Here is a 12,179-nt window from a genome sequence, read left to right as displayed (position 1 = left end):
TCTCTGATGTTCTTGGCAGCAGAGTTTACAATTATTACAAAGTTTTAACCAAAGAAGCAAAAAAAAAACAAAAAAAAACAAAAAACAAAACCAACAACAGCAACAACAACACAGGCAAAGAATGGATTAACCTGACAGTTGCAGAGTTCTGAATACTTGAACTCCTCTGTCTCTGAGAGGTCGTGGAAAGGCTGGTCTTGCTGGGAGGTGGACATGAGGCTCTGCCCCAGTGAGGAGTTATTGGGAAGCTTCTGGTACAGGGAGAGGCAGTTTTCTGTAAGGGTTTGGCTTCTGGGAGGGAGACCAGCCATGCTCCATGACTAAGATCATTTGGACAACACAAACTGGTCAAAGAAAGAAAGAAAGAAAGAAAAAAGAACAAAACAAAAAGAAAAAGACAGAGTAGAGAGGAGAGGATGGATTTGGGAGGAGTTAGGGTATGGATGTGGATGTGATCAAAACACACTGAAATTATCAAAGAATTAATAAAATATTACTTTAAAAGAACAGCAAATAAATGCAACCCACTGCACTGTACAAATAATGTGTGCTAATAAGACCCAAGCATTTTATGAGCATTTTAAAAAGCAAATTTTCTGTGAAGACATTCAATCTTTCCCCACTCGTCCTGTGACTTCCTGGAGCCTCTCCTGTGTCTCTGCCTCCTGCACATCCCTCCCAGGCACCGTGGTGATCCAGAAATGAAACATGGTCCTTTGCTGGGTCCTTTGGGTCCTTTGCTGCCTCTCCCACATCACCTATGAGTCAACAGACGTTAATACCAAAATGGAGGGTGTGGAAATCCCAAATAGGAACTAATTTAAATTTACAATTAAGCATCTAATTATGTGTAAAATGTGTATGTGCAATCATATGATCTGACCATATGATCTGCGGGGCTTCTGTCTTAGGACGTGGCAGAATGGTTAGCTTGAATCAATATTTTAGAATTTAGAATTTAGACTAACAAGATGAATGTGTGTATTGTTTTAAAAATGAATAATCTGCAAACATTAGCGAGCTAATCTTGCTAGAGAGTTATAAATCCAAGGAGTGAGAGAAGAAGACCCATGTGGGTGAGGTTAGCATGTGGGACTCTTCCAGGGAGAGCTGATAAATATTGGGAAGGCAACGACATGCGGACTGAGCACAACTTTGGAGAATACAACTTTTGCAGAGCTGTGAGAATCAAAATCCCAGACGTTCTGCCAGGGGAGAGATGAAGTCTCAAAGAATCTTTAATCCATATTTCCCCGATGACTAAGGATGTTGATCATTTTAATAATCATTTTTTGTCCGCTTGTAGTTCCCCCGTTAAGAACTGTCTGTTCTGTCCCCATTGAACCTTGCATTCAAATAAGCCCGATGATACAACACTGTGTTCTTCCCCATTTTAATACTCCGTATTTGCCTTTTAAATTATTCTGTGGTAAAAGTTAAAACAAAGAGCACATCTTTAAAAGCAACAAGACTGTTTATTAATACAATCCAGAAGTGAGAGAGCTCAACAGTACTAATCCCATTCCTTCCCTTAAATTCTTTATTTGTTTTAGGTTTTTTTTTTTTTATTAAAAAATGCACACATTTGTGGGAAGTGAAATAAACTAAATGCATTAATTTTTTAATCTAAAGACTGTAACTTACAAGCAAGCTAGACACCAGATTTCGTACGTAAGCATTTAGCCTGTTCCTTGGCACACACATTATTAATCTTGTGCCTATGTTGCAGGGTAAACAATTCATTCAGACTGAGGGTGTCCTCCAGCTGGAAGTGTAAGTAGAGTACAAACTGTGAGTTGCTGAATGAAACATTTAGGGTCTGGGTTCCTTTTGTCGTTGTATTTCCTGGCACACGCATTTTGCACAAGTGTTGGTGTGGAGAGGTCTTGCTCCTCTTCTCAGAAGAGGTGCTGCTTTGTGAAGTTTGTGACACACGGAGCCTGGCTGTGCCCTTTAATCAAGATGAAAGTAAGATTTACAAGATTCCACATATTTAAAGGGGTGCATCTGCCTCGCTTAAAAAGGAAGAGGAAGAATCGAAAAAAAGAATGAAGGGAATCAGGTGTAAAGGAAAGAGGAAGGAAGAAAGGAGGGAGGGAGGGAGAGAGGAGGGAGGGAGGAAGACAGGAGGGAGGAAGGAAGAGAGGAAGGGGAGAGGGGAGAGAGGAAGGGGAGAGGGGAGAGAGGAGGGAGGAAGGGAGAGAGGGAGGGGGAGGGGAGAGGGAGGGAGGGAGGAAGAGAGGGAGGGGAGAGAGGAGAGAGGGAGGAGGGGCAAGCATGTTGGTGTAACACACTAAGGTAAAATATTGGGCGTATTCATGTTCTTTGGACCTAGAATTTAACGATCCATAGTTACAAGATGAGAGATAAATATCATTTAAAACAGAAAGTCTCAAAAAGGAAAAGGGTCTTGTATGCTTTAAAATGTTCAAACCTACTTTATTTGGGGTTCTTTAATATACCTCCCTTCCAACCTACCTATCCCAGACAGGAGAGAAAACAGGTTAATGGGACTAGGAGAAGTAGAGCTTTTTAGACTCAGTTCCTTAGAGCGATCCCACTCTTCGTAGTCAGGATTTCAGCAGACCCATTAAACAGCAAAGCAGCAATTCAGGGAAGGTGACCGCAACCGCAGCAGCTGGAATGCAGAGCAGCAGCCGGGACCCAGAACCTCAAAGTGTTCTCTGGAGCGTTTCTCTCCAGGAGTGTCTCAAAGCAGAGCAATGACCAGCCAAACGATGGGAAATGATGCAAGTGGACAAACACCACACACCCTCACACACGTCTGTTTCACACCCCACACTTGAGATCAAAACAAAAACATGTTCACACCCACCACAGGGTCTCTACAGTTCCATCAGATGTAGGCATCATTATGTTGAGTTCTTGTCTGTATTTAACTAGCCATAATTTTAGCATTTTCTTCATCTCTGAGATACTTATACCTACATGTTTTATATTATGTTTTGAATAATTATTTTTAGTTTTTTATTGGTCTATTCATTGCACAGAGCACTTGGTTTCACAAATATTTTCATACAAGTGTGTGAGGTATTTTGGCTGCATCTCTCTCTGCCGTGCATTTTAATCTTCCCCTGTCTCTCTTCTTTCTTTCTCCTGTTTGCACCCTTCATTGCCCTATAGCTCTGCTTCTAATTGCACATCACAGGTACACACACGACTTTGTGTAGCTCTGGAAGGCTCAGGTCCACAGATGAGAGACAATGTGACATTTCTCTTCTTGAATATCTCTGAGTTATTTTAAAATGATAATCGCCAGTGTGTCCATCTTTCAGTAAGGGACGTAATTTCATCCTTATGGCTGAACCGACTCCCACTGTGTATATAGACCACATTTTCCTCGTTCATTCCTCTGTTGATGGGCACACGCTGATTCTGCAGCTTAGCTATCGTGAACAGCGCTGCAGCAAACAGGGTGTGCAAATCTCTCTGTGACTTACTGACTTGCAATCCTTCAGGTAATGCTTCTGAAAATGCACACTGCAGTGAGACGTCCTTTCTGGATGCATGTAGAAGGTAAATAAGTTACTACAATGAGACAGATTAACGTATTTGTCTTGGCTGAGAGCTTCTGACCTTATCTTTTTCTTTTTTTTTCAGCTAAAGTTTAGAAATGGAATAAGATCATTGGTTCCCAAACTACCATCTGGATCAGGGTTCATTTTAGAGAAAACTCTACTTACCGGTAATGAAAGCCATAATTGAATCACTTTCTCAGACCTGTAATTTATTTAAATATATCTTATTTTTTTTCATTTATCCTGGCATATGGTCATTATATATATTCATAGCATACCATCTGATATTTTAAAAAATCTGCACGATATGCTTATCAGATCAGAGAGCTGGCACAGCTATCACCTCAGATATTTATCTTTTCTCTGTGTTGGGAAAACTGCAGCTCTTCTCCAATGTCTATGTTAAAATGCAGGTAACTGTTGTCCTCCCTAGTTACCCTGATGTGCTGTAGGGTATAAGAAGTGATTCTTACCCAATTGCACCCTATTACGTTCTTTATTAAATTTATCTGTCTGTGTGCCTGTGTGCATGTATTTATGCCTGTACGTATATATGTGCACCTGTGGAGGGTACGTATATGACACAGAATACATGTAGAGGTCAGAGTGTATATGACACAGAATACATGTAGAGGTCAGAGGACAACTTACAAATGTTCGTTTGGGTTTTTTTTTCCCCAGGATTAAAGTTAGGTCATCCATCCTGGTGTTCAGTACATTTTCCAGCTGAGGCCTCACTGGTCCACGCTGCATCCCTTTGCCTGTTTCCACCCTCTTTCCACCTCTGGTCCCTGATGCATTTTTCTCAGCCTGCCCCAAAACCACACCCATCCGTTTAGTTCTGGAATAGGGCTAATCGCAATGCTGTTCTGTCTTCCCTTGCTTTTTAAAACATACTCTGAAAAATGGAGTCCACAAGTTTAGTTATCAAAATTTAAGAATGTTTACCAATTTTTTTTGTTCATCAATTCTTATACTTTAAAAATAATCACCTGGAGCCACTGTCTCAGCTGACACCCCTCTGATGCTAATATTAAACATTAGTGGCCCAGAGAAGAAAATCATTGGTCCAAAGAATCACAAGAGCAAAGAAAAAATCCAAAACAAAAATCAAAGACAAGGATACTATGAGCAGAAAGTGATTGCCGTGTTTTTAGAAAGGTGGTGCTGAGTTATTAGCAGGGCCCGGGATTTGCTAAGCTCAAGAGAACCCGTTTGGTAGCCACTCATAACCCGTGGTTCCCGATCCTGCAGCCTTGATTCCGGGTAGAAGTTAACATTTAACATGGCCTCCTTGGGCCATTTTTCTCAGCCTGTATAACAAGCCATTATTCACTTAGGCCTGTTTCAGTTGTCTCATTTTTAATTTGTAACTGATCAGGGTAACCAGAAAGCCAGGCCTGTGGAAGAAGTGGGGGGTATCTTCTTTCTCCTTTTAGCTCAGGTAGCTTTGTGTCCTCAGATCTAGTGAGTGCAGCGACTACAAATGCTCTGGGGACCTGATTGCCCCACAGCACTGCTTAAATATTTATCTCATAACCCACCAAGTAGTAAAATAGTCATGAGCAGCACCGGGGCAGGTGACTCTTCCAGAAATACAGAGGTGAGACTGTGACTATGTCTCACTTGCAGGCTCATGACAGGTGCACATTAAAAAAACTGGTCTCCCCACGCCAGGGCTCAAACCCCTTTTAGTGGCTACATTCCATTGACCAGACATTTGCTTCCTGTCATTACCCTGAGGAGGATGTCAGCCCAATGCGCTTGTGTTTTCAGAGGAGGATTAATTAAAAAGCTTCCACTTATTATGTATTACTGAAAAGATTAAGTAGAATTTAAAGTATTTTCTCCAAATTAAAGAACATCTGCTTTTATTTGCAACACCAAACTTTGGTGGTATCGCAAGCATTTCTCAGTAAGGAATTGGTGATGGCAGACTGCCTCTGTGCTGTGTCCTCCACTCTGATTGGTGCGTTACACTTCTGAATGAAGAAGGCAGAGCCATTTCATGGGTCTAGATATGTACTGGCAAAGTACAGTCTATTACCATTTGCATATTTTCTTATTTATTTATTTATTTTTATTAATTCATTCATATTACATCTCAATAGTTATCCCATCCCTTGTATCCTCCCATTCCTCCCTCCCTCCCATTTCCCCTTACTCTCCTCTCCTATGACTGTCACTGAGGGGGACCTCCTCCCCCTGTATATGCTTATAGGGTATCAAGTCACTTCTTGGTAGCCTGCTATCCTTCCTCTGAGTGCCACCAGATCTCCCCCTCCAGGGGACGTGGTCAAATATGGGGCACCAGAGTACATGTGAAAGTCAGACCCCACTCTCCACTCAACTGTGGAGAATGTCCTGGCCATTGGCTAGATCTGGGTAGGGGTTTGAAGTTTACTATATGTATTGTCCTTGGCTGGTGCCATAGTTTGAGCAGGATCCCTGGGCCCACATCTGCCCATCATAACGTTCTTCTTGTAGGTTTCTAGGACCCTCTGGATCCTTCTATTTCCCCAATTCTCCCATGGTTCCCTCACCTAGAGTCCCAATAGGATGTCCTCCCCTTTGTCCCACTTTCCTGGTAAGTGAAGACTTTCTTGGGACATGCCCCTTGGTCTAGTGTGCAGATATAAGTGAGTATATACCATTTGAGTCTTTCTGCTTCTGGGTTAACTCACTCATTATGATCATTTCTAGTTCAATCCATTTGTCCACAAATTTTAGAAATTCCTTGTTTTTAATAGCTGAGTAGTATTCCATAGTGTATATGTACCACAGTTTCCTTATCCATTCTTCTACTGAGGGACACTTAGGCTGTTTCCATGTTCTGGCGATTATGAATAAGGCCCCTCAAGCATCCTTTCTTGCACGTTAGCAGCTTCCTATCTTCTCACTAGGTTTGTGTGTTGGGGTGCATGTATTGCAGGTTTTGATTTGTCTCTTCTCCCCTTTGAGTACAGATGATGGGAGATTTAGACTCAGTTCCTTCACTCCCTTGCTGTCCACGGCCTCCATCACACTGCTTGTCTATGACCACGGGAGGCACACTTAGACTCAGGGTACAAATGAATCCACTGTTTAGGAATGACTTCGCTGAGAGCCAATGGCCCGTGCTAACATGGTGCCTTTGTCCAGATCTTTCTTTTTAATGTTTTGGCTCCTTTCCTGCTAACTGTGATGAAGTCGCAAGGCATTTCATCCGAGGACACTTTCACAGAGGTGAGGAGAGGTGGACTCAGGGGACAGGGGTGTGTGTCCATGTGAGTCACACATCTATGCTGGCTGCCACGGCATTCAGGAGGCGACTCCAAGCAGGGTTCAAACTTTATCATCATTTAAGAGAACAAAGAGGGTAAAGAGATGGCAGAAGTCTCCCCAGATGACATTTCTAATCTGCTTTCAATTTTCCTCGTGTATGGTAAGAGCCTGAGACAGACAGGCATGCTGAAGCAGCTAGCAGCTCACAGCGGAGCCTCTATTTGTTCTGAGACAGTGTGTTCTGTCAGGAACGATGAATACCGGGCTCTTCCAGAAAACACTGTCTAATTGAACTCATCTTTGTGGAAGCAAATGGGACGAGTGCCCCGGAGGGCACAGCTGGTCACACCGGTGCTTAGTGTTCTTCTTGTTGTTGTTTTTGTCTTGTCATGTGATGGAAAATTTTTCACTTCACTTAGATTGTCTATGATTCCCGGGCTGCACCACAAACTCCACTGATAGCTAAACATTAAAGAGGTATCTACTGAGTGCTAGAAACCAAGGTGGCGCTGCCAGGAGCGTGACAGACACATACACGCAGGCCAGCAGAGCGGAAAGACTAGGAAAGTGAGGCGTAGAGCTGAAATACCACAAAATGGGTGTTACACGTGGAAGCTAGGAGGAAGACTTTAGGGAATTCATCCTCCTTTGCCTCACAATTTCTAGTTTTAACAATGAAAGTTCTGTTTGCGCCTGGAGTCCCAGGCAAATCCAGACAATTAGCTGCCTTAGTCAAGTCCCCGGAAGGGAACTTCTCAGACGAGAGATGAGATTTGCGTTCTATGGGGAAAGCTGGGGTAGAAGAAGGTAGGTGTGGTAGGTCAAACAATGTCCCCAGAGAGCCAACCTTCCAGTCTTTGTCACCTACACACCTTTGATGGCCAAAGGGATTTTGCAGATGTCAGCAAATCGAGGACCTCAGGGTGCATCATTCTGAAGTACCTGCGTGGGCTCTACGTGAAAGAAAAAGCAGGGTTTTTATAAACAGAAGATGAAGACAGGAGAGGAGTCGTTACAGTGAAGAGGTCGCAGTGATGGCCAGAAAGCAAAGGGCCCAGGGTCTACAGAGGGAAGACCTCAGTTCTGCTGACGTGACCCCTTGCCGGAGACTTGGTTCATGAGATGTGCTTCCTGCCCCTAGAACGACAGTGCTGTTTTAACCCAGTGAGTTGGAAATAACGTGTTACAGAAGCTGTAGGAAACTAGTACAAGGGGGAGGAAGGCAGAGGAGACATTCTAGGTGAGGAAACAGAAGGCAGAGGATAGGAGTTGTAAGGGGTGTACCCTGTGCCCCTTGCAGTCAGTTTGGATGCCCCCAAAGCACGCATGGGACAGGAGAGGAGGTCCTTGTAATTCCGAGTTCTTCTCCTTTGGAGGCAAGCAGGCAGATGTGTGGCTCTGCAAGCAGGACTGTGATGGCGTGACACTTGCTCTTTACAGAAAGCATTTCAGCTACAGAGCAGAGGAGGATGGTTGACAGGAAGGAGGTACAGGGAAGCTAGGGACCCCATCTAGAATGACTGTATTGTTCAGGCTGAAGAGGGCAGTGTGTGTGTGTGTGTGTGTGTGTGTGTGTGTGTGTGTGTGTGTGTGTGTGTCTCAACTGTGGAAGAAGGTGAAAGGTGGGGAACTTCCTGGAAATTCATAGATGGTACATTATGCCAGAGTTAGTGTTCACTGGATGACGAAGAGGGAAGATTGGACTTACCTTCCTTCCTTCCTTTCTTTCTCTTCTTCTTCTTCCTCTTCTTCTTCTTCCTCTTCTTCTTCTTCTTCCTCCTCTTCTTCTTCTTCTTCTTCTTCTTCTTCTTCTTCTTCTTCTTCTTCTTTTTCTTTATTGCCTTTTTGAGACAGGGTTTCTCTGTGTATCCTTGGCTGTCCTGTATTCACTTTGTAGACCAGGCTGGCCTCGAACTCACAGCGATCCACCTGCCTCTGCCTCCTGAGTGCTAGGATTAGAGGCGTGTGCCACCACACCCAGCTGAACTTCCCTTTCAAATGCTGTGGAAGACAGAGCTGTCGTTATGAAGATGGGGTACTAAGGAATGGGGTGCACACAGACTGTGTGTAGGACAACAGGTCGACCTAGTGAAGATCAAACAGTAGGCGCAACTTAAATTGTTATGAGTCCAATCTGGATTTGCAATTCAAAAACTATTTTGAGTGAGGTTCTCGTCTAAGGTCTGGGGAGCTAGAAACTACAAGTGGAGCGCAGACGACGTCACTGCAGTGTCGCCTTGTCCTGCTGCACACACTGTCTTTGGCACTGCTCTGTCTCATGGTGCCATCTCTTAAAGTCACACTACTGTGCTGGTCATGATGCTTCTCTGGTGTTGAGGGGCTCGGGGCATGTCACCCCAACATAGGGTACTTTGGTATACTGAGAATGTTGATTTAACAGCACTTGAGACACAGTGCAGCAAGTGCAGAAAGGACTCCCTGGCCCCTCCCTTTCTAGCTGAAAACAAGTCACAAAATTTCCCATGAGGAGGCACCTCCCTGTGCCTCTGGGAGGATTTTTTTTGCCACTGGGAGACAAGCTCAAGAAGACCTGCACAAACATTGAGATTACCTTTCTCTTCAAGATGTTTCCTAGTCATTGCTCTACATTTTTCTGTCTCAGCCTCTTAAAAATCCTTCAAATCTCACCCGTTTGTATTCTCTTGTTGAAGGGTGCATGCTTTTTGTACAGGGCTTACATGTATCAAACTATAATCTGGTACCTCAAGAGCATACTCCCCAACAGTCAGGTTTAAGAAGCACAGAAATTCCCAGTCTAACCACATCTTCCTTTTTCCTGTAAAGGTTCCTGTGGACACAGGGAAATGGTCAACACAGTGCTGTCCTTTCTTCATGTCCATCGTCTTTTGTCAGCTTCATTCTCAGGCCCTGCCCAGAGAGCAGGAGAGAAGAGAAAAGCTTTTCCTCTCTTCACAGCTCCTGTCAATGTTGGGTCAGGCCCCACTGTGCTTTCAGTCAGGCCTCCATGGTCTTCACCCTCAGTTTATAAGAACAGTTAAATGCAGTACTGTTTGACTGACTACACAAATAGAAATGAAATACTAGTATTAATATTAAAAACATATATTTAATATCCAAACTCTTCATAACGCTCCACTAACAATTAAAACTACTGCTTGCACTAATGTTACAACTCTTTCTGGCCTTGCCTTTGTAGAGAAATGCCAGATTCTGGCTACAGGCTCCCTCTAATCACCACCTGCATACACCCTCTGTTTCTCATTTGATATGCTAAATGGTATTTTTGTGACCAATAATTCATTCTTGAAGCAGAAGGTCACTTTGTCTATTGTTACTCTGAGAATTATGGGTAAGTGAAATATTTTAAAGAGAGTCCATCTTTGTTGACTGTAATATTTTAATGCCACTTATAACTCCTGGGTGCATCTTACAGCACTAAATGTTAAGCTCTGCCAATCACCATTGTGCAAATTTTGGCTACTGGAAGTATGTGCACATCTATTTCACGTTTCTATTTCATTCTTTCTCTCCAGAGGAATCAATTTATTCTTCCTGTTGTCTGAAATTATCCTGTAATTGATTTTTTAAAGTTAGTTCATTTCTTCTTAAAGACAGAACCTTAGGCTCCGCTAGCCTCTGCGTTTGCCCGCTCCACGGTGTCTGCACATAGCTGAACTGGGTAAATGTTTGTTAACCCAACTATTTGCTATTGTTCTTCCTCATAGCAGAGCTGACCTCCTCTTTCCTGAGGACTTTCTGTGCCTCTCTCACCATACCTAGGTGCTGAGGTAACTTTGATATAAAAGCTAAGACATACCTTTGGTCAGGATAAAAGTGCGAACCCAGTGCAGCCACATACCGAGAGCCCTGGTGCATCTCCCACTGTTCTCAGGTTCTCAAAGTCATGGAACTTTCCACACATTTAAATGAGGTAGAAACTGAATGTTGCTCGGGCCAGGACTCTGTTGCCTGATTGTTGGTCACTTCGCCCTGGCCGGGCGACCTTGCCAGGCCACAGAGGAAGAGGACACAGTCAGTCCTGATGAGACTTGATAGGCTGGGGTCAGATGGTAAGGGAGAAGGGCTCCCTCTTTCTGAGGACTAGAGGGAGGGGGAGGGGCATGAGAGAGGGAGGGTGGGACTGGGAGGAGACAAGGAAGGGGGTGACAATTGGAATGTAAAGTGAAGAAATTAAAAAATAATAAAATTTAAAAACAGAAGAGGAGAAGGAGAGGGAGGAAGAGAAAGAGGAGGAGGCTCTCCCCCAACCCTATGAGGCTACCTCATGACTTGTCTCACAGAGACAAAGTAGAGATTGGGAAAACAAAATCAGCCAATGAGTTAGAGTTCTGTGGGGAGTGGACAGCGCGTCATTGTTTTTTTGAGTTGCCAATAATCTGCTGGAGCTCTTGGATGAGTTGTTAGCAGAAGGCCTAATCCCCAGGCCCACAGAGTGAGAGCTCATTTGGAAATAGAGTCTTTATGCACAGATGCACACATGCACATGTACACACGCACACCTGCACACAGTTGTTTTCCATGTGGTCACTGGAGTGAGCTCTAGTCTGATGTCTTCAACCTACTTTTAAAAGATTTATTTTATTTGTATGTTAGTGAGTGAGTGTGTGTGTATGTGTGTGCATGTGTGTGTGTGTGCGTGCACATGTGCATGCATGTGTATATGAGCTCCACATGCATGCAGGTGCTTGCAAAGGCTAGAAGAGGACATTAGATCTCACAGAGCTGAAGTTACAGGTGATTGCGAGGCCCCCGTTGGGTGCTGCTGGGAACTGAGCTAGGATCCCCCACAAATACTGAACTCTCTCCTAACTCTGAGCCATGATTCCAGCCCCATCAAATTCTTCTTCAAAGCACTATTAGGTCAGAGTTAAAAATCGCCTTTGACATTTTGAAAATTGTTATTTTTATTCTTCAGAATGGGGCGGTGAACCGGCAACGTGGTCTTCCCATTAGAACATGAGTCACATTTCACTCTTTTTATTTTCTGGACATAGTGTTCTCCTCTCTGTTCTCTGTCATGGCCATCCATCACGGTAAGCGTCCCTTCATGGCTGTCTGTCACGGTAAGTGTCCCTTCAAGGAGGAAATGGTTGTAAGCCCAGTCGTGTGGATCCCGGACACTGGTATGCTAAATAAGCAGGGTCCTGAACTACATCTTGTCTGGAGTCAGAAAACTCGTCAGTACCCGCACTACCGCCAACAGGAGCAGTCAACCTTGAGTAGACTCTTTTTTTTTTTTTTTGTCCTCATTTTTAAATATATAATATATTTTATTAATTTATTCACATTACATCTCAATTATTATCCCATCCCTTGTATCCTCCCATTCCTCCCTCCCTCCCACTTTCCCCCTACTTCCCTCCCCTATGACTG

This window comes from Acomys russatus, chromosome 28 (genome assembly GCF_903995435.1).
Source record: "Acomys russatus chromosome 28, mAcoRus1.1, whole genome shotgun sequence".
NCBI lineage: Eukaryota > Metazoa > Chordata > Mammalia > Rodentia > Muridae > Acomys > Acomys russatus.
The sequence above is the reverse complement of the archived record's forward strand: the minus strand, read 5'-3'. Positions refer to the sequence as shown.